A 27,621-nucleotide genomic window follows, 5' to 3' on the forward strand; every position below is an offset into this window, starting at 1 on the left:
CCAGTTTACCTCAACTTCACACCAGTAAAGTACCTACACACCAACAAGAACTCCCTCCCAAATAAGAAATGGATAAAAGCAAGCATCAAGCGCCATGTTTTCCCCGCTCTTTGGTTGCAGATAATTAAATGTAAAGTGTGACTCCAATCTCCAAAACAATAAGGGTGTGAAATTTGGCTGTGCTACCCCACTTCAGTGGCTTTACCACTGGCTGCGGCATGCACATTGTCCCCTAAGGATATGGGAACATCCTGACTGCTCCGCCACACTTGCCATACCCCCTATCCTGATTTCACTCAGTCTAACTAATTTGATGCCACACTTCCAAATTTGAACAATGCAGTGCAATACCTGCATTGTGCATTCCTTAAAAGAGAGCATGACGGAAGCAAGGTGGACTCTGCGTTACATTATTTACAGAGGCAGGCACCCAGATTGGAGGCAATTTCGTGTTTTTGGATCTTTCTGTCCGAATGTGTTTGGAAGTACTTGTGAGTATTTTTGAATTCGCTTTGATACCTTTGCCAGGAGGCATTGCCATATCCTCACAACAATGGCAGAGGGTCTGTCGCATGACCGAGAGCGGGAGCAGAGACTGTGGAGAGGACAAGCTCTGCCACATGGGCCTCTGTCAAGTTGGAGTTGGAATTCCCCATTCTCCTTGAAAGTGACAGGGAACATTCTGGTAGGCCATGATTATCATGAAATAGAATCTATTGGCAAACACTTAGTGGATTAACATGAATTAGAATATATTAGCATATACTTAGCAGGATTAAAGTCGCATCTTCAGCCCTCGTCAAATCTGTCCACCCACCAGCATGACATCATGCCGGCGCAAATTACTACTGCTTTTCTTTTTTTTTTTTTTAAATATGTTTTATTGAAATTTTTTTCCCAAACAACAATTTTTCCCCTCTTACAAAGCAAACAATACAGAAATTTTTAACAGTACACAAGTAACAAAACCCCTTTATCTTTGACCTAAACTAAACTAACCCCCCCCCCTCCCCACCCCTTCCCCCTGGGTTGCTGCTGCTGGTCATCTGTCTTCCCTCTAACGTTCCCCTAGGTAGTCGAGAAATGGCTGCCACCGCCTGGTGAACCCTTGAGCCGATCCTCTCAGGGCAAACTTTATCTGCTCCAGTTTAATGAACCCCGCCATATAGTTTACCCAGGCCTCCAGTCCGGGGGGTTTCGCCTCCTTCCACATGAGTAGGAGGTTACTAGGGACGCAAAGGCCACAACGTCGGCCTCTTTCGCCTCCTGCACTCCCGGCTCTTCCGCAACTCCAAATAGAGCTAACCCCCAGCCTGGTTTGACCCGGGCCTTCACCACCTGCGAAATCACTCCCGTCACTCCCTTCCAATACCCTTCCAGTGCCGGGCACGCCCAAAACATATGTGCGTGGTTTGCCGGGCTCCCGCCACACCTCCCACATTTGTCCTCCACTCCAAAGAACCTGCTCAATCTTGCTCCCGTTATGTGTGCTCTATGTAGCACCTTAAATTGAATCAGGCTAAGCCTGGCACATGAGGAAGAGGAATTTACCCTGCTTAGGGCATCAGCCCACATACCCTCCTCTATCTCCTCCCCTAGTTCTTCTTCCCACTTTCCTTTTAGTTCGCCCACCGACTCCTCCCCCTCTTCCCTCATCTCTCGATAAATCTCTGACACCTTGCCCTCTCCGACCCACACCCCTGAAAGCACTCTGTCCTGAATCCTCTGTGTCGGGAGCAACGGAAATTCCCTCACCTGTTGTCTAGTAAACGCCCTCACCTGCATATATCTCAAGAAATTTCCCCGGGGCAACTTATCCTTTTCCTCCAATGCTCCCAAGCTCGCAAAAATCCCATCTATAAATAAATCTCCCACCCTCTTAATTCCCAACTGGTACCAGCTCTGAAATCCTCCATCCATTCTTCCTGGGGCGAACCTATGGTTATTCCTGATAGGGGACCCCACCAGGGCTCCCCGCACCCCTCTCTGTCGCCTCCACTGTCCCCAAATATTCAGTGTTGCCGCCACCACCGGGTTCGTGGTAAACCTTTTAGGTGAGAACGGTAGCGGCGCCGTTACCAGCGCCTCTAAACTCGTCCCTTTACAGGACTTTCTCTCCAGTCTTTTCCACGCCGCTCCCTCACCCTCCATCATCCATCTACGTATCATTGCCACATTGGCGGCCCAATAGTAATCGCCCAAGTTCGGTAGTGCTAATCCTCCTGTGTCCCTACTACGCTGAAGGAACGCCCTCCTTACTCTCGGGACTTTCCCTGCCCACACGAAGCTCATGATGCTCCTGTCTATTTTATTAAAAAAGGTCTTGGTGATTAATATAGGGAGACATTGAAATACAAATAAGAACCTCGGGAGGACCATCATCTTAATTGCTTGCACCCTGCCCACCAGCGATAGAGGCTGCATGTCCCACCTCTTGAAGTCCTCCTCCATTTGTTCTACCAGCCGTGTCAGATTAAGTCTGTGCAAGGTTCCCCAGCGCCTAGCGATCTGAATCCCCAGGTATCGGAAGTTTCTTTCCACTTTCCTTAGCGGCAAGCCTTCTATCTCTCTACTCTGGTCCCCTGGATGTATCACAAATAATTCACTCTTCCCCATGTTTAGCCTATACCCCGAGAATTCCCCGAACCCCCTCAAAATTCGCATAACCTCTATCATCCCCCCCGCTGGGTCCGACACGTATAACAATAGGTCATCCGCGTATAACGAGACTCTGTGTTCTTCTCCCCCTCTAATCATCCCTCTCCATTTCCTGGAGTCTCTCAACGCCATGGCCAGAGGTTCAATTGCCAACGCGAACAACAATGGAGACAGCGGGCATCCCTGTCTTGTTCCCCTATATAGTCGGAAATACTCCGATCTATGTCGACCTGTAACTACGCTTGCCGTTGGAGCCCCATAAAGAAGTCTAACCCAGCTAATAAACCCGTTCCCAAACCCAAACCTCCTTAACACTTCCCATAAATACTCCCACTCCACCCTATCAAATGCCTTCTCTGCGTCCATTGCCGCCACTATCTCTGCCTCCCCCTCCACTGGGGGCATCATTATCACCCCGAATAGTCGTCGCACGTTAACATTCAGTTGTCTCCCTTTTACGAACCCTGTCTGGTCTTCGTGCAACTCCCCCGGGACACAGTCCTCTATCCTCGATGCCAGTACCTTTGCCAGCAATTTGGCGTCCACGTTCAATAGTGAAATAGGTCTATAGGACCCGCACTGCAACGGATCTTTGTCCCTCTTCAAAATTAGCGATATCGTCGCCTCCAACATCGTCGGGGGTAGAGTCCCCCCTTCCCTGGCCTCATTGAACGTCCTCGCCATCAACGGGGCCAACAAGTCCACATATTTTCTGTAATATTCCACCGGGAACCCGTCTAGCCCCGGGGCCTTCCCTGCTTGCATGCTTCCCAGTCCCTTCATGACCTCGTCCACCTCAATCGGTGCCCCCAGGCCTACCACCTCCTGCTCCTCCACTTTCGGGAACCTCAATTGGTCCAGGAACTGCCGCATCCCCTCCTCTCCCTCTGGGGGTTGAGACCTATACAGTTCCTCATAAAAGGTCTTGAACACCTCATTTATCTTTCCTGCCCTTCGCACCGTGTCTCCCCTTTCGTCTCTAATTCCTCCTATCTCCCTCGCTGCTGCCCTCTTTCGCAATTGATGAGCCAACAGGCGACTAGCCTTTTCCCCATATTCATACCTCCTCCCCTGTGCCTTCCTCCACAATACCTCCGCCTTTCTGGTAGTCAGAAGGTCAAACTCCGTCTGGAGTCGTCTCCTCTCCCTGTACAATTCCTCCTCCGGGGTCTCTGCAAATTCCCTGTCCACTCTTAAAATCTCCCCCAGTAATCTTTCCCTTTCCTTGGCCTCTGTTTTCCTTTTGTGGGCCCCAATAGAGATCAGCTCTCCTCTGACCACCGCTTTTAGTGCATCCCAAACCACTCCCACAGGGACCTCGCCGTCGTCATTGACCTCCAGGTATCTCTCAATACACCCCCGCACTCTTGCACACACTCCCTCATCCGCCATGAGTCCCACATCTAATCGCCAGAGTGTTCTCTGCTCGCTTTCCTCTCCTAATTCCAGGTCCACCCAATGTGGGGCATGATCCGAAACCGCTATGGCTGAGTACTCAGCTTCTTCCACCCTAGAGATCAACGACCTTCCCAAAACAAAAAAATCTATCCGGGAGTACACTTTATGGACATGGGAGAAGAAGGAAAACTCCCTAGCCCTAGGTCTAAGAAATCGCCATGGATTCACTCCCCCCATTTGGTCCATAAACCCCTTAAGTACCTTGGCCGCTGCCGTCCTTCTTCCGGTCCTTGAGCTGGATCTATCTAGCCCCGGGTCCAGCACTGTATTAAAGTCCCCTCCTAAAATCAACTTTCCTACCTCCAGGTCCGGTATACGCCCCAGCATCCGCCTCATAAATCCCGCATCGTCCCAGTTTGGGGCATACACATTAACCAACACGACCTCCATTCCCTCCAGCCTGCCACTCACCATTACATATCTACCTCCGCTATCTGCTACGATGTTCTTTGCTTCAAATGCTACCCGTTTCCCCACCAAAATGGCCACCCCTCTATTCTTTGCGTCCAGTCCTGAGTGGAACACCTGTCCCACCCATCCTTTCCTTAACCTAACTTGGTCCGCCACCTTTAGGTGCGTCTCTTGGAGCATAACCACGTCTGCCCTTAGTCCTTTCAAATGCGCGAGCACTCGGGCCCTTTTTATCGGTCCGTTCAGGCCTCTCACGTTCCACGTGATCAGCCTCACTAGGGGGCTACCTGCCCCCCTCCCGTGCCGACTAGCCATTACCTTCTCTAGGCCAGTCCCATATCCCGCCTCCGCGCTCCCGCTCGCTCCCCCAGCGTCGCACACCATCCCCGCCCACCCACTCTTTAGCCATTTCCTTTTGGATTTCCGCAGCAGCAACCCAGTTGTTCCCCCCCCCCCCCCCCCCCGCTAGATCTCTTTCTAGCATGATTGCTCCCCCCATATTACTTCCGTAAGTCAGCTGACTTCAACTGACTCCTGCTCACCCCTCGACCCCCCCGTGTGGGGAACTCCCATCCGCCTCGCGCCTGTCTTCCCGCCTTACTCTTTCTGGCGCGGGATTACTACTGCTTTTCAAAAATCAGAACCAGGCATCATGACCATGAGATGGAGGAAGGAGGTGAGCACTAATATCCTCACATAGCACCAGGGAGTCCAAGGGGACAGAGACCGCTGGCGCCAGCTCTGGAGAGGGATTGGGGGTTGCATCTGTCCAGGGGATATGGGTCGGTGGGTGTGAGAGAAAGAGGAGGGACTTTGTCAACTGGAAATTGACTTCCTCAATGCCCAGCTGGTATGCGACCACCAGATGTGCTTCATGCACGTGTGTACCCAGTTTACAGGGAATGTGCATGACCGCTACCTCCTTGGCCAGTTGCTGATTCCTGTAGTCTTCGAGGAACACCCCAGGTTACTGTGACGGCTTCTTCGGGACAAGGGCTATCCGCTCAAGTCGTGGCTGATGTCGCCAGTGTGTTGGCCACAGACCCCTATGCAAACCAGGTACAATGGGGCACACAGTGCGACTCAAGCTGTCATTGAGCAGTGCATTGGCCTGTTGAAAGTGCGGTTCCGCTGCCTTGACAGGCCTGGAGGGGCCCTACAATACAGCCGCCAGAGGGCCTCCTGCATTGTCATGGTCTGCTTTGTGCCCTCCACAACCTGGTTCTGCAGAGAGGTGAGGAACTTCTGAGGATGACCAAGAGGAGCAGCATGTGTCCTCGGACGAGGAGAATGTGCAGGAGGACGTTGAGGAAAAGCCCGCTGAGGATGCAGTGAATGGAGGACAGGTGGGGTCATTGGTGCACATGGGCAGGGGGGCTAGAGTTGCCCTCATCGCCTCCTGCTGCATGGATGAAGACCAGTTCACTGTCTGACAGCGTGACTCCTACAACCAGGATATCATGACCCCACTGCGACCAAGGGATGTAAGTGGCTAAGATATCGATCATCAGTGCTAGGACTGGGGAGTGCCTGCTGCCTGGCCAATGCAGGAGGGTGATGATGCTCGCAGTGAGGAATGCCAGTGTGCCAGGCTGGAACTGCCAATGTGCCCAGGTGGCACCAGCAGTGCCCCCCACACGGGGGGGTCGAGGAGTGAGCAGGAGTAGCCCGGGTCAGTTGAAGTCAGCTGACTTTCGGAAGATAGCACCCTACCCAGAGGGCATGCACCTGGTGGCCTCCAATCCCCTGGGAGACCTCCAAGGGTACCGTTCCACCTTCTGCACGTTTGCGGAGATCAGTCCTGAATGGCATTGCCCGAGTTCTCCAAAGCGAAGGGGATAGATCCCAAGCTTGGTTACCTCGGGAAACTGCATATTCGAGTGAGACTAGCTGTCTTGCTCTAATATGCAGATCTGCCAAAATGTGCTCCCGCCCTCAATGGGCGGTCTTCACGTTGCAACGTCTCGCAAGTTTGCGTTTGATCTCGCAAGGCGTGGTGAGCCAGGTGGATCCCGTTATTTACCGACCATGTTGTGCCATGGCGTGCTGCTTTTCGGGCGCACCCGTAGATCACGTCCTTTGAAACCTTTTTGTTAAATTGCTCCCATGGTGTTTTACTAACTTATTCGTTTTTGAGGATGTAGATAAATCGGAACTTATCTATTAAACTTGGATTTCCAAAAGGCATTTGATAAGGTACCACACAAAACGGTAATACATAAGGTAATGCTAATGTATGAGCATGGATGGTAATTTGGGTGCACTTTTCCCAACGCACACATCCGGTGTATCGTGGGAGAGCCCCGAATCGGGATTTGGCCGATTGAAACTTCGCTTGAGTTGCCCGATTCTCGGCACACGGCGCAATCTGGATCACGCCCTCGCTGTGCATGATCCAGATAATGATATTTCAATGAAGTAACCGAACGCCATATTCACCCTGCGCCCGGGAGTCAATGGTTGCACTTGCATGGGATCAACTGGGCTCTGTTTAGTACTGGTTTCCATAATCGTGGTCCAGGCGTGATGGCACCTCGAGGGGTCTTGCAGGCCATTAGAACTCCCGTGGGTAGTTGTGAACAGGGCGGGGTAGTAGCCTGGCACCCCTGGCACCTTAGCACTGCAAGCCTGGCACCCGAGCAGTGCCTAGTTAGCATTGCCAGGGTGGCACTGCCAAGGTGCCTGGGTGCCAGGTTGACATTGCCAAGAGTTGGGACCCATGCTCATGAAATGGGGGCGTGGAGGGGGGGGGGAATGAGGGGGCTGCAGCAAGGTTGGGGTGATGAAACGGGGGGTCCTGAAAGCAGGGGTTCCTGAAAGGAGGAAATGTGGAGAAATCGGGGCATACTTTCAAGATGGCGCCCCGATCAGTGAGGAGCCAGTCCTGCTGGCGAGCTCAGCTCCCCGGTGCCGGAAAACTTTCAAAATCTGGCCTCGACGGGGAGAAACTGAATAGAACTTCCAATCCCGGCATTGCAGCCTTCGAGAAACACCCCGCCAATCCCGTTCGATATTGGACTTTTACATTTATCTGCTGAATACCTTGGATAACGGACAGGAAATAGAGAGAATGGGGAAACAGAGCATTTACAATTTGGCAGACTGTAACTCATGCTAAAGGGATGCTGGGGCCTCAGCTATTTCCAATCCAAATTAATAGCTTAGATGAGGAGACTGACAGTCAAAGGGTTGTGAATCTTTGGAGTCCTCTGCCCCAGAGAGTTGTGGATATATTTAAGACTGAGATAGACAGCCAGGAAGTGGAATTGAGGCAGAAATTAGCCTGATTGTATTGAATGATGGAGCAGGTATGTGGGCTCATATGTGCACTCCTGCCCTTATTTCTTATGTTCTTATATAACCGAGAGAGACAAGGCCAGCAGGTGCATGGGAACAACACCACCTGCCAGTTCCCCCTCCAAGCCACACACCATCCTGACTTAGAACTAAATCGCCATTTCTTCACTATCACTGGGTCAAAATCCTGCAACTCCCTCCCGACTCCCGAACAGCACCGTGGGTGTGTCAAGACCAGATGGACTTCAGCGGTTCAAGAGGGCGGCTACTCAAGGACAGTAGAGATAGGCAATGAATGCTGGCCTTGCCAGTGATGCTCACATCCCATGAAAAACATTTAAAAAATAAAAATATTGGCAATCTTATGTGAAAATGGCACATTCACGGACATATTGATTGTGAGTTGCTGAAATAGCTTAGCCAAGTAAGAGGAAAAGTACTCGCCAAATGTCTTTCATGAAAGCAGTTCCCCCATTTAACATGTTCAATAATATGCCTCTTTATCATATTGGCAATTGCAACGAGAACAATAATATTTTTTCAGTCTCCATTAAGATTGAGAGTATAAAACCATGCCCGTGGTGCAGCTTTAAATCAGATGAAAATAAAATCATCTCTGCTACGTTTGGCTGCAACCTATTCTTCTGGTAAAGAAGATAACACCATACCATTAATTTCCCACTTAGCATCGGTGAAATAAGAAGCCATGTGTGTGTGTGTATGTGTATTGAGACACGAAACACTCTGATCAAACCACTTCTGCACTAATTTGTTTCCTGGTTTGGAGTAAACAAGCTGCCTGTCTGTGGGGGTTTAGATAAAGAAATTCAGTGAAGGAGACATGGATTCACTTTTGGAACTCACTCAAGTTGGTTACTTAAAACAACGAATGACAATAAAAGTAGATATGGTGGGAGGAGGGCAGAAGCGGTATTTTATGTCAGAGATTAATTTGGCGTACAATGAACCTAAATATGAAGCTAGACATGTATCTGTTGCAAAGCTTTAGTGAAGCTCATGGGATTTTGTATCTTCCCAGTGCACTGAGTACCCATTTCTGTATGACAACTGCTGGTTCGATTCAAAGCTTCGTCCAGATACACTGGTACACCGAGGCACTTACTTTTCAAAGATGACATATTAACGGACATATTAACGGAATATTCCCGGTGAAAATGTTGCTTTCTTTTCCCTCACCTTCTTCCATCGTTGAATACATTTAAAGTTGGGATGGACAGATTTTTTTTCATCTCTCAAGGAATGAAGGGATATGGGGTGTACTAGGGGAGTAGAAGTGAAACCCAACATCAGCCATGATCGCCCGGCCATATGGCCTACTCATGCCTCTATTGCTTGTGTTCATTCCATTCATAGAATCATGCAACCCAGTAACCCCATCTAATCTTTTGGACACTAAAGGGCAATTTAGCATGGCCAGTCCACCTAACCTGCACATCTTCTGACTAGGGAGGAAACCGGAGCACCCGGAGGAAATCCACGCAGACATGGGGAGAATGTGAAAATTCCACGCAGAGAGTCACCCAAGGCCACAATTGAAAACAGGTCCCTGGTGCTGTGAGGCAGCAGTGCGAACCACTGTGCCACCGTGCATTGTCATTGAATATTCAAGATGACCACCATTATTTGATTGTTTGTTCAAAGCCGTTGCACATTTTGGTTGTGAGCTGCACATGAACTTGATGTTGGATCTTTGAGAGGTTACACTGAGAATTTTACTTTGAGTGAAGATACATTCATGTCTGCTTTGCCCAATCCCCATTGATGCATGTGTCTCCAAGTTCCTGATGAGGAATAGTTTGTAATCCAGGAAGAAATAGACCGATGTTTGAAATCCCTCAAGCACCTTTGTTTAATTGAAAGGGAGCAGCCTGCTGGTTACTGTCAACCTCAAGCAGCAGTTGTCCTTCCAGTTGTACACTACTTTCCTGGTACAAATCCTAATGCAAATAAATATGGGAAAGGCTCTGAATCTTCACTTTTCTTTTTATTTTATTACATGTGGGCAGAGTATATACTGATAACATTCATTTGCCTCATATTTCAAATGAACACCCCTTCAGATTAGGCACCTCCTCCATCTGTTGTGCGATGACATGTTATTTCAAGGATCAAAGATAATAGGAGTGGGGTGGACAAACTGCAAAGCAAAGTGAAATATAATTAGTAATCCTGCCAGTCTACCACGCTGATTTTTTAATGGAAAAGTACTGAAATGATGGCTCAGGAATTTATATTAATTGTAATAGACTGTTCAAATGATTGAGAAACAGTTCATAAATTTGAGCTGCCTCGGCAGATAAGCCTGTTTATCTTCAGCTTTATTAATTTCCAAGTTCAATTTTAACAGACACCTGCTTTGTGGAATAATCTCACATTTTGCTTTAATGTCATACCAGTCAATCTCTCAAGGCGTGGGGGAAGGGGGGTACAAATTCCTCTCGGCTTTACAGTCTGGGGGCAGGAGCGGAATTCCTCTAGGCTTTACTGATTGGGGGGGGGGGGAAATTCCTCTCGGCTTTACAGATCTGAGATGTGCGTATTTCATAAGTCTGCACTCAAATTGGGAGGCCCAAGGCCTGCCTGAAGTTGGGCCTTTGCCCTCATCAGTTAATTTGAATGCTGTCTGTGTAGGCAGTTCCCCCAGTTAGTAAGGATGAATATCTGGCTGCTTACCTCACACTTGCAACAGCCCAACGATAAGTCATATTTGAGAGTAGAGCACATGACTGATTTTTAGCTTACAGTGGTCGTCGGGGAAATCATTCCACAGCAAACATCAGCATCAAGCCTAAGGAGGAATATTTTTGGCGGCTGCTGTCTGCTAGTCCATATCTATGCCTGCTCCACTCCGGGCAGCCCGACTTCCCTGAGGGAATCTAAAACTGTGAGGGGCCCCTCATTACCACCACTCTGCAGTGGAAAGGGGAGGAGGATCAAGGGGGCAGAGGAATAATTATTGGAAATGCTCCTCATTGGTGATGGTGGGGGAAGAGTGTGTTCTTGAATGTTGCGCTCCTGGGCGTCCCCACTCTTGTTGCAGGATGCAGAAGAAACATGTTGGGTTAATGGTAGCTGCTTCTATGTGTGATATTGAGTGGAACGATGGAATGATGTTCCCGTGTTCCAATTCTGACTAACAATGTAAAGGGTTATGGGGATAGTTGGGGATAGTGTATGTTAAAGGCATTGAAGTGTATGATCAGCCATGGTCGTGTTGAATCTCAATGGGTAATTGGTCTACCCCGTTCCTATGATTGAATGTTAGGCCATTGTGGGGACGGGACAGAAGCAAAGAGGGGAAGAATCCGGGGGCTGTTTTGGCCATATCAGTGGGAGCTGAAGAAGTGCCACCACTTAGTAGGGAAATATTTGGGAAAATGAGTGGTGAGGTCTTCCAAAAGTTCATTGAAATATCTTCCATTCCATCCACATAACCGAGTATCATCTCGAATGGGATTTGTTTAGGCTGGTAACTGCTGGGAGATATCAGTGGGAACGTCAAAGGTCTCAAAAGTGAGTGATTTTTAAGTAAAACAGGGGTAAGTACAAATAGCAACACAATAAATGTCTGTGAATAAAACCCCCCAATTACATTGAAGTTACGTCCTTTTTGTATTCACTTTGTGGAAGCTTAGTGAGATACCCTCAATTACGAGTCAGGAGAGAAGATTGGTAATTCAAAGGCTTTAATTACCAGAGAACCAGACAGCTGCCGAGAAGTGTGCTCACTGCACGCTGCCCACTGAACGTAACCTTATATACAGTTCCCTGGGGGCGGAGCCGGATGCGGATTCCCTCAGGGTTCCAAACCCGGTCTTAAAGGGGCCTACGCATTAAAGGTGCATGTGTATACAGATATCATTCATCACACTGAGCACAAAATTGAGCTGGCAGCTGAGCTGGCACAGAAAGTTGTGCCTTTATTGGTAGTTACACAACAATAGGACAGCCTCCATTATATATGTGGCTGTCTGAATTTTAACAGAAGACTTTACGCAAAGTGTGACAAAGCACACGTGGCGGGGAGGTGGTGTAGATGTTAGAAATTTAAAATATTGTAGCTTTGAATGTTTCCTTTTAAATTAAAAGGCTTTCCAGTGATGTAAAAGAAATGTGAAAATGGACACAATTTCAGGGTTGGCAAATGTAGGTTTTTGCCTCTGTGTTCATGATTCCTCCTTGCCTGAACCAAAGAGAATTGCTGTCTGCTAGAGTGGTGGAGTAATTTTCTATCCCCACCAGCTGATCTGGGAGAGTAGTTTGGTGTGATGCATTTGATCTGAAAGGATACTTTAGGGAATAGGTCTTCACAGAACCTTTGGGGAAATGAGAAGAGCGAGTGGAACACTGTTATTTTCTTCATGCTGATGCAATGGGCCATGTTGAAAACGGCAGCTCCATTGTGGAACTGTGACTGAGCAACAATGTGATCTTCAGTATCGCTTTGTGCGCTTTCCACCAAATGAAAATAATTTTCAGGAAATTGGTAACTCTTTATCATCCTTTCATCCCACAGGAGGGAGCCTGATCCCCAATTTCATGCCACTGTTAAGAATTCAAACTGCAGTTGTCATTCCATAACAGTGTGGTGCTAAAATCCCACTGAGTAGTCCAGAAACATACAAGCAATTGATTGCACATAAATGTCATTTATTTGCTTGTAGCCTTTTGAAGATCCCAGAGCTGAGGGGGTTGGATTACGAGGAGAGGTTGAGTAGACTGGGACTGTACTCGTTGGAATTTAGAAGAATGCGGGGGGGATCTTACAGAAACATATAAAATTATGAGGGGAATAGATAGGATAGATGCGGGCAGGTTGTTTCCACTGGCGGGTGAAAGCAGAACTAGGGGGCATAATAAGGGGAAGCAGATTTAGGACTGAGCTTAGGAGGGACTTCTTCACCCAAAGGGTTGTGAGTCTATGGAATTCCCTGCCCAGTGAAGCAGTTGAGGCTCCTTCATTCAATGTTTTCATGATAAACATATTTTTTTGATGAATAAAGGGTTATGGTGTTTGGGCGGGCAAGTGGAGCTGAGTCCATAAAAGATCAGCCATGATCTCATTGAATGGCGGAGCAGGCTCTAGGGGCCAGATGGTCTACTCCTGCTCCTAGTTCTTATGTTCTTATGAAGACATATTTAGTGTGTTTCTGTTTCATCTGAGGTTGTAATAGGCAGAGTCCCACAGTGGGGCTGACTGCCACTTCAGCAGAAGGTTGTGCATGGATCTATATTCCCCAGAGTTAGTGGACACCGACAACAAAACCAGAAAATGACTAAAAATGCTCCGCAGTACAGTTTTCTGGGAGAAAACAAAACCACTCAAAAGTATTTTCACCTGGAATGCTAAGTCGGCTGCTCATTCCACATATGTTGGACGCCTGCCGAGTTTTTCCAGCATTTTATGTTTCAGATTTCCAACATCTGTGGTATTTGTCTTTGCGACTGATCGCAGTGGTAATGGAGGAATCGGATTCCTGCTTTACTAGAGAGCATTGGAAACATAGATCTGTAACAAACATTGACAGGTCTCTTTGATGGATCAGTAGTTTTGCAAAGCCCACGGGAACAGAGTTGAGCCTATCCTGATGAAACTTAGCCATATTTAGTTCACGTACTTCTCACCAAGTTCATGCTTCCAAGTTCGCTCTTGAGCACCTGAACAGGAATGTAGATAACCAACTTTGCTTCAAACACAGTTTACATTGAGAACCATATACATTGAGCACCATTCCAGACCCCAGATTTTCTACTGTCTTGCATTTATTATGAATGCACTGTATTGTTGTACCATCTCTCAAATTAAAAAGCTTACTTCTACTGAAGTGCTGCAGCTTACGGCATTGCAGTGATTACTATTCAGAGTTACCCATGTGTGTAATGGTATTGAAAGGGATAGAGAGGAATGTTGGACAGTGGCCTGGAAGTGTTGTTAATACATTCCCTTCAGGATTGTCATGATTATGTACACCAAAAGAGAGCAGAATGAAGGTTAATTTTGTTTGTAATTGGGTGAGGGTCAGTTGGAAGAGGGCATGTAATTGTTTACAAAACAGTGAACAGGAGACAGCAACATTGGTTCCAATGCTTAGGTCAGGGAGTTTGGACAGCACCATGAAAATTGATTAACTTTTAAAATTCATGGTCTGCAAATCATCAGATTATGGGCTTTATTCTCGTGCACACACAGCCAATAAAACCGAACCACTCTAAGATAGCTAAGTTCAGCTGATAGTTCAGTGATCATATCACAGAGCTCCAGAAAAGAGGATCTCTGCTTGACCTTAGGCTGATGGAAACAAAGATGATTTATAATTTTAAAAGGAAATTGGATGAGCACTTGAGGTAAATAACTTGCAGGGTTATGGGGATAGAACAGGAGAATGGGACAGAGAAGCTCTACAGAGAGATGACATGGACTCGATGGGTTGGGTACACTTTGCCCATTACCCCCTCCACGACAATGTACTGAGTATACTTTGACAGTTCTTTGACAGCCTGCACGTTCCAATGAGTTTATGCATTTATGTCAATGTTAGTTACAGATATATGTTTCCAGTGCTCTCTAGTAAGTTTATGTGGGGCATAGCAGACCACCACCATGTGGGAGACCCTCTGGGGACTGTACAGGTGGGACAACTGGACCTGTTGTGACAGCAGAAGCACATCGTCAGGGGTTTGATACATGGCTCTATCACAGATCGGGGCAGAGCAGCTTTAAGGAGAGGCCCCTTTTCATTTGTCCCTCAATATGTTTAATTTAGTTTAATTGGTTGGACTCAAAATAGTTCAAACTCAAGGAATGGGATGAATACTCAGGGATCGGGGCTAAATGCTTGCGTACACTGGACCGTGAGGCACTGGGCTTGCTTTTGTGCAGGACCCCAACGCCTGCCAGTGAGGATCCATTAACCCCAAGGCAGACACCACCCTCCAGTTGATCCTGCACATTCGGGATCTGTGAGCATATCACACTACTGTCAGTATCCCCTGTGATGTAGAGAATAGGGAAAAACTAGCAGGAGCACAAAGACGACTCTAATTGGGCAAGACCATAGGCCCTGGTCAGTCCTGCATGGAGATGGGAGGGCAACTCAGCTGTGAGTGAGCAGCAGCCACTGCATAAGACCGTCACTGTTGTTGGGTCAAAATCCTGGAACTCTTCCCGTAACAGCACTGTGGGTGTAGCTACTCCACATGGACTGCACCTTCTCATGGGTAATTATTAGATGGGCAATAAATGCTGTCCTTGAAGAGATGCTCATACCCGAGAAAGAAGGATAAATAAATGGGACTGGATTCTCCGATTCTGGGCCTGGGGCTAAGTCCCCACACCGGCATGGGAACGGTAGAAAAACTGGCGCAAAACGGCCACCGATTCCCCATTTTGCTGGGGTCTAGCAGGACGGCAGCATAGAGCACCCGGCTCTCGCTGCCGAAACGCCCTGGAGAATTGCCGGGTCCGTGGCCGTGCATACACGAGGCCACGGCCTGCAGCTGCTCGCCGTGCTTCGTGGCCTGCCAAATAGTCCCCCCCTTCGGTCGGTTTACGTGCCCTGGACCACCACTAATCCCCCCACCTCCCTGCCCGTGGATCAGCCCTCCCCTGACTGTGGCGGTGCTGGGCTGAGTCTACAGCCACCACGCCGAGTTCCCGATGGGTGAGACCATGAGAGACCCACGCCGTCGGGAACTCGGCCGATCGGGGGCGGAGCATCGGGTCGGGCCTCTGGCAATGTCCTGAGGCCGTCGATATGTGGCGAGTACGCTGCTTTGGAGGGGGCGGCGCATCGCGAAAGCGGCGCCGCATCTGATTTCGGTGCAAACTTGGATTCTCCAGCTAGTAGCCGAATGCGGTTTCGGCGTTGCCGACCAAAAAATCCAGCCCACGATATCTGTTGGAATAAAATTCGCTGCATTCCAACTGCGTTGTACTTTTCCTAAGCAAACTCTTCCTGGCTTCTTCAGACAGTGAATCCCCTCAAACCTCCCTGTTCCTTGAGACACATGAGGTAGGTGAAGCATATGCTTACATCTGTTTCCACTAGTTTTTCCGCAATATGAATTGCACTGAAGGGCACATCTGGAATGTTTCCATGCTGAATAGGCTGTAAACTGTGTTGGTAGAGTGTTTGACTACCTTTTGAAGAGTTGTACGGCCCACTGGTTTAATGGGAAAGTAATTATATCTGTTGTGAAATGTGATGGTTGTCGCTTTTATGTGTCGCACCTCGTTTCCTCTCCAGCTAATTCAGTTACCGCCTTTTCTTTCAAAATTCCCAGTTCCATACAATGCAGTTGTTATCTGAAGCAAGGGCCACCCACTGCATTCTCTGAGACACCCCTATAACAGGGATCATTTCAATGTTAATAAATCATAAATACCAAATTGAATATCGGAATGATTAATAATTTGAACACTGATTTTATTTCCTTTGGTTAATCCAGCACCATTCCAAAGAGCATCAAAACCAAAAGGTTGCAATAGAATGCCTGCTTGTTTAGTATTAAAGCCATATTCATTCCATTCATCTTAACCCCTTAAACATCTTAAATACAAGAAAGCATACGGAATGCTTGCCTTCATTGGATGGGGCATTGAGTATAAAAACTGGCAAGTCATGCTACAGTTGTATAGAACCTTGGTAAGGCCGCACTTGGAATATTGCGCACAATTCTGGTCGCCACACTACCAGAAGGATGTGGAGGCTTTGGAGAGGGTGCAGAGGTGTTTTATCGGGATGTTGCCTGGTCTGGAGTGTGTTAGCTATACGGAGAGGCTGAATAGACTCGGACTGTTTTTATTAGAAAGACGCAGGTTGAGGGGTGACCTGATAGAGGTCTACAAGATTATGAGGGGCGTGGATAGAGTGGATGGGCAGGCACCCTTTCCCAGGGTGGAGGGGTCAGTCACCAGGGGGCATAGGTTTTAAGGTCTGTGGGGCAAAGTTTAGAGGAGATGTGCGAGGCAGGTTTTTTAAGCAGAGGGAGGTGAGCGCCTGGAACGCATTGCCAGGGGTGTTGTGGGAGCAGATACATGAACGGCGTTCAAAAGGCACCTTGACAAATACATGGATAGGATGGGTATAGAAGGATGCGGCACTAAGAAGTGCTGAGGGTTTTGACAAAGGTTGGTATCATGACCGGTACCGGCTTGAAGGGCCGAAGGGCCTGTTCCTGTGCTATATTGTTCTTTGTTCTTAAACCCAGAGATATTAAGCACAGGTTCCAGAGACAATAAAACACTTGGGTATGGGTGCTGATAGAATTCAACAAAGCTGAAACTGGCACTGGAAGTCTTTCCAACACTTGTCTAATTCAAACCATGTGACTCACTGGAGGGATGGTCTGGAACTAAACATCTGAGCCAGCATTGATTGGTTTACCCACTGTGGCTGGCCCATTATTACTTATTGCTGTAGACCTGGCAAAAGCAAGGTGCTTAACCGTGTCTGCCACAGAGAACTGGCATGAATCTAAGTTCCCATTGCTTTCTTTGTTATAGAATCCATAGAATCCCTACAATGTGGAAGGAGGTCAGTCGGCCCATTGAGGTTTCACTGACCCTTCGAAAGAGCATCCTACCTAGGCCCACTCCCTTCCCCGTAACCCTGCTCAATGGTTATGGCTAATCCACCTAACCTGCACATCTTTGGACTGCGGGCAGTCCACCAGTCAGAAATGAGAGATTTTACAAAGAACTGTTTGCTTCTCTTCAGCCTGTTGTTTGCATCTCTGGTCACCAGTTAACATTTTCAAGTAGGTACTGCTATATTAGCTGCATGAAGGACATTTTTCTTCAGTATAATGGAAAGATCTACACTTGTCAACTGCTTAACTATATCATAATGATAAGTATTTGCAAGGGAACTGGGAGTTTGAAAAATCCTTAGCTAGTTTTGGCTATGCGATTGATCACAGACACTAATATATAACTATATGAAAAATAGATTTATTTTACATATTAAAGATGATTTTTAGGATTTCTGCTTAAAATTGTGTTAAGTTCAACTGTTACTATTTACCTTTTGGCCATTAATAATGTTCACAACACATTGTTGAGTTTTATATGTAACATCCAGATGTCAAAGCCAAAGGCATTGCTCTTTAGAGCGATCTGCGATTATTTGATTTTTTTTTAATCAGGTCCGAAAACTGGCAGTCGGTTAATTTTGAATTATTTTAAAGCAACAAGATGGCTTATTTGAAAAAAATACATTTTGCAGCTCACAGTGGCAATCTGCCTGACAGAATCCACACAGGTGACAGCCACTGTGGACCTCCAGCACACAATAAAAACAGGTTTCAAGAGATTAAGCCGATTGAAGGAAATTCTCAGCGTCTGAATATTAAATAATTCTTATATCATTTGGCCCCAGGGGCTTTGTGGGTCACTATGTTGGCTGTGTGCCTGTTGTCAGTTAGCAGATTTACAGTCCTGCAAGCTTTCACATCTCACATTGTCTCAGCTGCTACTTTGCACAGCTGACGCTCTCTGCACAGCTGCTGCCTCCCCCTCCCCACTCACTCACTCACTCACTTCTTGTTCAGTTGAGAACTGGTGTGCAGCTCACCCTCTGGTGACCTTGTGGCCCTGGCTGGCAATGGGTACCTGCTTCCCACAGGACAGCAGGCAGGTAATATCCCAAACCTGCCTGGTGGAGTTTGGGGGAAAACGGCAGTGAGCAAATATTCTGGGACAGATGTGGATCTGTGTGCAACAAATTCAAGGCAGCAGCAGCTGCTGGGTTTCATGGTGAATACTCTCTCACTCGAATGGATTACATTTGTGCTCAAGGTGGGTGAGAGCTTTTACTTTTCTCTCTCTGAAAGATGCTGTTCCTGTGACAACTTCATTTAACTCTCTTCAATACAGTGTAGAAACACAACAGTGCTATTTCAATTAATAGTCCTAAATCAAATGTGTTAAGTGGTTAATCGTTGGTATAGCATAATTAATGTTTTGGCTTAATACATAATTTTACAGTACATCTGTTTGGTTGCCTCGTAGCCATTTGTGTTAATGGTGATGGAATGGAATCCTCTTCTAGTGACTGGAAACAGGAGGTGACAAAAAAATTGTTCACTATTAAAGAGCGTGTTAACCTTCACCGCATCTACCTCCCATGTAACACTGTTGGGCTATTTTTCAGCTTGTGTCTGATGTTCTCAGTAAATGGAACAGGCACTTTCCCTTGTTCACAGTTTTATTTTGCCAAGTGAATGAAACTTTAACGGGTGTGTTCAAATGGGAGGAAAAAGGGTATGTAAGCGTTTTATAGGATGATGAAAATGATACAATTACCAAAAGTGAAAAGAAAAGAAAAAGACTTAAAATTATTCGTAAAAACATTGTATTATACGAGGCTGAGGGAGGAATGTCACCCTCAGGTCAGTGAAATGGCGATTTAAAAAATATGTTTTTCTAATTGATGTGCAACATGATACAGAATAAGAACTGATAATTTAGTTTTGGCAATTTGTTCCTTTAAATTGTTTTTCACAAAAAACGCACACATTGACGCTTGTCTATATTGACTTTGATTTCCTATCTTCGCTAGATTATCTATTCAATTCATAGTTTCTGATAACTCAATGTGTGCCTTACCCCCAAGGGTAATCAGAAAACGATCTGGGCATTGCATCAGGGTAATACTGAACAATATACAGTGCATCAATAATAAGGTTAAGGAGGAATTAATTACAATGAAATTGAAAAATTGATCTGCGCCTCTCACCCAGATCGCTGACACACACCTTGACATTAAATACAGCTGATGTCTTCTGATCCTATCGTGCGGGTCGTAATGTCAGTCTGAAATATAGTTATGCTAATAGAGGATGAGCATGCAGATCAAATGAAATCTGGTAAAATGAACAAATATCAAAGAGAAGCCTAAGGCAGATAAATACAGTAAATTTTCAAACTGCCCTGACCACTTTAATCTTGTTTATTTGAGTGAGTTGCTGTCAATACCACGTGGCAGATATTTTTTTAATTTGACTCTTCAATGAAATGTGTCTCTCAGTGAGTTACTCTGTTGGTAGAGTGAGCATTTGTTATTGCATCAGATGCAAATTGAACATATCATGCTAAAGTACTCCAGGATGAGGCATAAAACTGGGGATAGTGGATTGGCTGTTTGTTATACAAACTGATCGATTTTACTTTCCACTGACCTCAATAGAGAGGGGAAAAAAGTGAGATCTATAAACAGGCCATTTTATGTTCTTGTCCAATGCGAAGTTACATTTTCCCCTCGTGTGCACTGCAAGCAGCAAAGCAGTGAAGTTCTTTGACCCGCCACCTGACCGTCTCAGCAGAAGACTTGGTATATTTTGTGGACTAGGCCTCATTGCAGTTTGTTGGCAGGAATGAGTGCCCTGGGACAGCCTGCCAGATCCATCCACTGTACCGCCAGAAAGTGAAAAAATGGGATCATATTCATATCACAGGACCTTGATTTGCATATTAAAAGAAGCCAACGCTGTTTGTCCTGGCCTCCTGCTGGATGCCATGGGGGAAGATTGCAGCAACCGTATTGTCATTCTCCAGAGGGAGAGGGGCTGATCAATCAATTTGGAGGATGCAGGGTGGATACCTCGCAGCCTTCCTGACTCCCCAAATGAAGCTCTGGGAAGGAAGGGTGGAGGGCAGCCTTCCTGCCCAGAGCTCAATTGGGGCCTCATTCCATTTTTGCTGGAATTCTATCAGTGGTGTGAAGGGAGCCCACTGGATGACACAGCAGGAGAAGTGGTGGGAGGGCAGGGCTCTGTATATTCAGTCGCTCTGTGCACAACTGACAGACTCACCATCAGGATGGGGCATTGCAGGAATGTAACCCTTGCCCTTGCTGTTGACCTTCTCCCTTACCAGTGCCCCCCTCTCTGTTACTTAGGGGCAGCACCATGGCTAGCACTGCTGCCTCGCAGCACCAGGGATCTGGTTCAATTCCAGCCTAGGTTGTCTGTCTGTGTGGAGTTTGCACGTTCTCTCTGTGTCCACTTTCCTCCCACAGCCCAAAGATGTGCAAGTTAGGTGGATCGGCTATGCTAAATTGCCACTAAGTTTCCAAAGGTTAGGTGGGGTTATGGGGATAGGGCAGGGGATCAGACCTAGGTTACTCTTTCGGAGGGTCGGTGCAGACTCGTTGGGCCGAATGGTCACCTTCCGCACTGTCGGGATTCTATGATTCTGTCTCCATCTTACCCCACTTAACATTCTTCAAGAATCTATCAGCAGTCCCTGCCAATGCAGTGCCAGCAATGGCCACAGCTCCGGATAGCACTACTTGTCCTGAAGAGCTGCCAGACTCCATCTGGCAGCTCTCTGGGTGAAATTTCCAACTTGCATTGGGCTTAATTCTACAGGTTGCCCGGTGCTGCCCAGGAAAGTACTGGATTCTTACAAATTTGCGTCAGGCCTCCTGAAAAATTTAGTGGGGGGAGGGGTCCCAACAGCTAGTGGATGTGAACCCTGCCTCAAACATTAGACAGCACCAAAATCTGATTTCAGAATACTTGGGCAAATCTTCCTTTTGGTGTGTGTTGGGCAGGATCCCCAGGAACTCCAGGCGGCTTCCAGGCATGTCCTCATTCTGCGTTTGGAACGGAGCTGTGGGCAGACAGGCAAACCCTTGGCTCTACACCTGTTTTGAGTTTTCATTTGAGGGAACAGAAAGCTGGCCACGCAAAATTCCATCTAGTACTGTCCTGGCGCTGGAGTGAGGCTTGTGATCCTCGTGAAGAAAAACTCAAAGAAGTGGAATGCCAAGCTTAATGTTACGTGTGCCAGGTCAACTCTCAACAGTGGCTCAGAGACTGAACCGGGACCATAACTGTTTAAAGTTTTAAGATGGTGCAAAAAGGTTGTTTTGCTCCAGGAGTGATAATATAAGAAATAGGGCTTGGTTATGTTTTAAACAAATTTTATCAAAAGATAAGAAAACAATATTTAAACTTTTAAACTTCAAACCTAATAATAACAAATTACATGCAGTTTCGTAACCTTAACACACTGGTTCCCATTAAGCAACACTATAACAACATGCAGCTCTCATGCCACTTTCACAGGCAGCCAAAGGCAACACTTGCATTTACAAACCAATGTTTCTTCTGGTAGGGACAATCATTCAGAATCCTTTTTCCAAAGCTTGCCCCGGGTGGCAACTTTCATGACCTTCTCGGTCAATTTACACAGCCTTCTACTTGTCTAATTGTTCAAAACAGCATTCCTTCTCTGTTTCAAAGCTCCACCAAGTCCGTCAAACAAAGGTTCTCTGGGGTTTCCAGACTTGAACACATCATCGTTATCTTGGCTGATTCCCCACTCTTGTTTTTACAAGAACAGAGCCTTCCGATTGATATGTGACTAACCTCCCATTGACGGACAAAGAGGTCATCCGACTCTAATGGGCTAAACAATAATAATCTTTATTAGTGTCACAATTAGACTTATATTTGCACTGCAATGAAGTTATTGTGATAATCCCCTAATCGCCACATTCAGGCGATTGGGTACACAGAGAGAATTCAGAATGTCCAATTCACCTAACATGCATGTCTTGCGGGATTTGTGGGAGGAAACCGGAGCACCCGGAGGAAACCCACGCAGTCACAGGAGAATGTGCAGACTCCGCACAGACAAGCCGGGAATGGAACCCAGGACCCTGGTGCTGTGAAGCAATAGTGATAACCACTGTGCTACCTTGCCATGCCCAAAAAGCTAGTCAGACAGGATAATCCTGAAGAACAATGGATCGGACGTACCCTGTGTATTTCCACTAACTCGCTTACGTCTGACTGGTACAATGTAACTCGGCCAGGTGTGGGCATATCCCTCTGACTCTGTGCTCGTAGTTTTTTTCCCTCAGTCTGTTTAACCACTGAAGAGCCTGCTACATTGGGGTCTCATTTCTGGACCCAATTTCCTAATATCTCCCTAGCATGACATTAGGCAATCACATCCTTCAAAGAGGTCATAAAGGATCTGTGTTGCTATGGAGGCAATTCCTGTTCCTGGCTGGCTGTTCTCTACTGCCCTGCAGCCTTATTCCGCTCACCCCACATACATTTCTAAAGTACTTATTTGGCAGTATATATCTTGGGGCCATCCTGAGTTTGTGTTAGGTTTTATATCAGTATAAACCGTCCTTTTCCTCTTCTTTCATGCGGATGACAGAGAGAGGTTCACTCATGGAGAATGCAACACTTTCTCCAGAGTGATTCTGAGTACGAGGAAGGGTGAAGAGAGGAATAAAAATATGTGGGAGTAGGTTCAGACTTTAATCGAACAAGAGTGAGTCAAATGGAAACCATGAGGAACAAAGTTGAAAGAAACAGGGTGCATTATATGGAGAATGTATACCGTTGCCATGCTGTGTTAACTCAAAGTTATTACAATTATGCATCGTCATAGAGCTTTCATAGAATTTACAGTGCAGAAGGAGGCCATTCGGCCCGTCGAGTCTGCACCGGCTCTTGGAAAGAGCACCCTACCCAAGGTCAACACTTCCGCCCTATCCCCATAACCCAGCAACCCCGCCCAACACTAAGGGCAATTTTGGACACTCAGGGCAATTTATCATGGCCAATCCACCTAACCTGCACATCTTTGGACTGTGGGAGGAGACCGGAGCACCCGGAGGAAACCCGTGCACACACGGGGAGGATGTGCAGACTCCGCACAGACAGTGACCCAAGCCGGAATCAAACCTGGGACCCTGGAGCTGTGAAGCAATTGTGCTATCCACAATGCTACCGTGCTGCTCCTTCAAGAATTTCCATGCCTTGTTAATGCTTTGTAAAATTTACAAAACTGAAAAAATAATTATTTTTATTCAGAGCTTTCATCTCACTGAAGAGGCTTTAGGCCAATCCACATCCAATAGCCTGCTCTGAAAACTCTGCTCTCAAAAAGCTGTGACAAGTCCTGCAAATCAGCTAAAATAATCCAGAACATTCTAAAGCAATTAACAACATTTTAAATAAAACAATCCGGAGCATTCTAAATGAAGAAAGTCATTTCACCCTGAGTTCAATGTTAATGGATTCATTAAAATATTCCAGCATCTGGACCCGGATCTGCAAATTCGTCAAAAATGAATCATTTCTTCCTTGAACCACCTGGCTGTGTACCAAATGGAATTAAAATCTGTCCTTTGGTTTTTGAGATAGCTTGTTTACAGACAAACAGATTAACAGGGGCAGAAACATCTGCCCACCATCAGAGATGGAGATAAATATACCCATGAAGCCAGAGATTGGCAAACTCTTCGGAAACTTTGCAGAGCTCTCAAGCTCCTCACTTCTGCCTGCATGATTGACAGGGGAGAACAGTTGCCGTTGTCTTAGAAGATCTGACCATTCCAGGTTTCAATAGTAAAACAGTAAGATTTTCCTTGGCACAGTGAGACTTGGTCAATGGTGCCCGAATGCAAATTTTAATATAATACGTGCAAAAACTGCATGATGTTGAGGTTAGCAGGGAAACACACTTACGGACAATGTCACACTCTACACTGAGCCAAATCAAATTCACCCTGTTGAAAGTCTTGTTTTGTTCTGTATTGATTGTTGGCTTACTGGCAGGAAACATAACAGCAAGGCCTTTGTGACCTTGGCTGTAATGGTTTATGTAGAGTTCAGTCAAATAGCAGTGACAACCCTGCACCGGCATAAAATGCTGGCCAAGTAAACTTAATCTGTGGTGCAACAATTGTCGAAAGTAATTGTCTAAAAGTAAATATTTCCTTAGCCAGTGCAACTTTTCATCTTATCCCTTTGTATTTTTATTTTGAAGTACATGTGCTCACACATACACACACACACATGCACGCAAACCCACACACACTCTCATACTAAGGCAGTGACCTCTGTGTACAAGTTAGAATGCCCACAAAGCACCAAAGGGATTTTATTGGAGTCTAGAAATCAATAATTGTTAAGTTCAGTACAGGTAAGTTCACACAAATAGATACTGATCAATGGATAAAATATCATGACACAAAACGTTCCCTTATAATTCCCATGACATTGGCTAGGGTTTCCCAGCCCTGACACCAGTGAACATCACTGAAGGTGGGATGGGAAAATCTGGAGAGCCTTTGACATTTAATAACTCTCCAAATTTTCCCATCCCATTCGCAAAGATACCTGCTGGTGTCAGGGCTGGAAAGTCCCGTCTATTATTTCAGCAAGATCAACATAACTTTTTTAAGGACAATCAGCCAGATTCATTAGATTGAAAACTGAATAGTTATCAGGAACTGCTTCTGGTGAGTTCAACACTGTTGACTGTGTAGTTAAAACTATGAATAAAATAAGCAATGACCATGCCAGTTAGTCTTGTGGGGGCTGCTGTGATGCCCATAGTCATTTTTTCCCCACTATCCACTTTCTAACCATATGGATTGGATTTGTTTATTGTCACGTGTACCGAGGTACAGTGAAAAGTATTTTTCTGCAGCAGCTCAACAGATCATTAAGTACATGGAAAGAAAAGGGAATGAAAGAAAATACATAATAGGGCAACACCAGGTATACAATGTAAATACATAAGCACTGGCATCGGATGAAGCATACAGGGGTGTAGTGTTAATGAGGTCAGTCCATAAGAGGGTCATTTAGGAGTCTGGTAACAGCGGGGAAGAAATTGTTTTTGAGTCTGTTCGTGTGTGTTCTCAGACTTCTGTATCTCCTGCCCGATGGAAGAAGTTGGAAGAGTGAGTAAGCCGGGTGGGAGGGGTCTTTGATTATGCTGCCCGCTTTCCCCAGGCAGCGGGAGGTGTAGATGGAGTCAATGGATGGGAGGCAGGTTTGTGTGATGGACTGGGCTGTGTTCACGAATCTGAAGTTTCTTGCGGTCCTGGGCTGAGCAGTTGCCGTACCAGGCTGTGATGCAGCCTGATAGGATGCTTTCTATGGTGCATCTGTAAAAGTTGGCAAGAGTTAATGTGGACATGCCGAATTTCCTTAGTTTCTGAAGGAAGTATAGGCGCTGTTGTGCTTTCTTGGTGGTAGCGTCGACATGGGTGGACCAGGACAGATTTTGGAGATGTGCATCCCTAGGAATTTGAAACTGCTAACTGTCATGATATTCAAACACACACATCATGATAGACACACCAACAGACAAATCAGAACACACAACACCACAACCAATCACAGACAAGGACAGGGACAGTATAAAAGGACAAACACGACACCTGGTGGCCAGTATTAGCTGGAGACCAGGACAAGGACAGACCTGCTACACTACACACTCAGGGAGACACAACGTGCAGAGTATCCAGAATGAACTGTATATAGAAGTTAAAATAAAATAGAGTTGTACCTAATACAACTGTGTTGGTTCATCTGTGCATCAGAGCACCCAACACCACACTAACCATCTCCACCTCGGCCCCGTTGATGCTGACAGGGGTGTGTACAGTACTTTGCTTCCTGAAGTCAATGACCAGCTCTTTAGTTTTGCTGGCATTGAGGGAGCGATTGCTGTTGCTGCACCACTCCACTAGGTTTCCTTCCTGTATTCTGACTCGTCGTTATTCGAGATCCAGCCCACTATGGTTGTATCGTCAGCAAACTTGTAGATCGAGTTGGAACCAAATTTTGCCATGCAGTCGTGTGTGTACAGGGAGTAGAGTAGGGGGCTAATTATGCAGCCTTGCGGGGCCCCGGTATTGAGGACCATTGTAGAGGAGGTATTGTTGTTCATTCTTACTGATTGTGGTCTGTGGGTCAGAAAGTCGAGAATCCAGTTGCAGAGTGGGGAGCCAAGTCCTGGGTTTTGGAGCTTTGATATGCGCTTGGCTGGGATTATGGTGTTGAAGGCGGAGCTGTAGTCAATAAATAGGAGTCTGATGTAGGAGTCCTTGTTGTCGAGATGCTCTCGCGATGAGTGTAGGGCCAGGGAAATGGTGGCTACTGTGGCCGGTTGCGGCGGTATGCGAATTGCAATGGATCAAGGCGTTCTGGGAGTATGGAGGTGATGCGTTTCATGACCAACCTCTGAAGCACTTCATTGCGACTGAAGTCAGGGCCACCGGACGGTAGTCATTGAGGCACGTTGCCTTGTTCTTCTTTGGCACCGGTATGATGGTGGTCTTCTTGAAGCAGGTGGGGACCTCTGAGTGGAGTAGGGACAGGTTAAAGATGTCCGCGAATACCTCTGCCAGCTGGTCCGCGCAGGCTCTGAGTGCACGACCAGGAATCCCGTCTGGGCCCGTCGCCTTCCGAGGGTTTACTTTCAGGAAGGCCAATCTGACTTTGGAAGCTGTGATGGTGGGTCTGGGTGAGTTATGGGCTGCTGGGGCACTCGACAGCGGATTGTTGGTTTCCTGCTCAAACCGAGCATAGAATGCATTGAGTTCATCGGGGAGGGGTGCGCTGCTGCTGGAGATACTGCTCGGCTTCGCTTTGTAGCCCGTTATGTTGTTTAGTCCTTGCCACAACTGCCGAGAGTCTGTCTGTGACTCTAGCTTGGTTTGATATTCTCTCTTGGCATCTCGGATGGCTTTGCGGAGGTCGTACCTGGATTTCTTGTATAGGTCAGGGTCGCCTGACTTGAACGCCTCAGAACTGTCCTTGAGTAGGGAGTCAATCTCGCGATTGAGCCATGGTTTCCGGTTGGGGAACTTACGTCCGGCTTTCTTTGGTACGCAGTCGTCCACACATTTGCTGATGAAGTCTGTGATGATGGTGGCATACTCATTTAAGTTGGTCGCTGAGTTCTTAAATATAGACCAGTCCACTGTCTCTAAGCAGTCATGTAGG

At 46.7% G+C, this 27,621-nt stretch overlaps 1 protein-coding gene and 1 long non-coding RNA gene across 2 annotated transcripts in view; one reads left to right on the top strand and one right to left on the bottom strand.

Moving 5' to 3' along the window:
• Positions 1-27,621, top strand: part of arhgap24 (Rho GTPase activating protein 24) — a 606,798-nt gene that overhangs the window by 384,385 nt on the left and 194,792 nt on the right. The window lies entirely within an intron of this gene.
• The window catches only part of LOC140408701 (uncharacterized), a 98,420-nt gene that overhangs the window by 26,569 nt on the left and 44,230 nt on the right, over positions 1-27,621 (bottom strand). The window contains exon 3 of the long non-coding RNA XR_011940174.1: positions 19,603-19,660. This is a non-coding gene — a long non-coding RNA (uncharacterized lncRNA). The remainder of the gene's footprint in view (positions 1-19,602; positions 19,661-27,621) is intronic.

This window comes from Scyliorhinus torazame, chromosome 3 (genome assembly GCF_047496885.1).
Source record: "Scyliorhinus torazame isolate Kashiwa2021f chromosome 3, sScyTor2.1, whole genome shotgun sequence".
In the NCBI taxonomy this organism is placed as follows: Eukaryota; Metazoa; Chordata; class Chondrichthyes; order Carcharhiniformes; family Scyliorhinidae; genus Scyliorhinus; species Scyliorhinus torazame.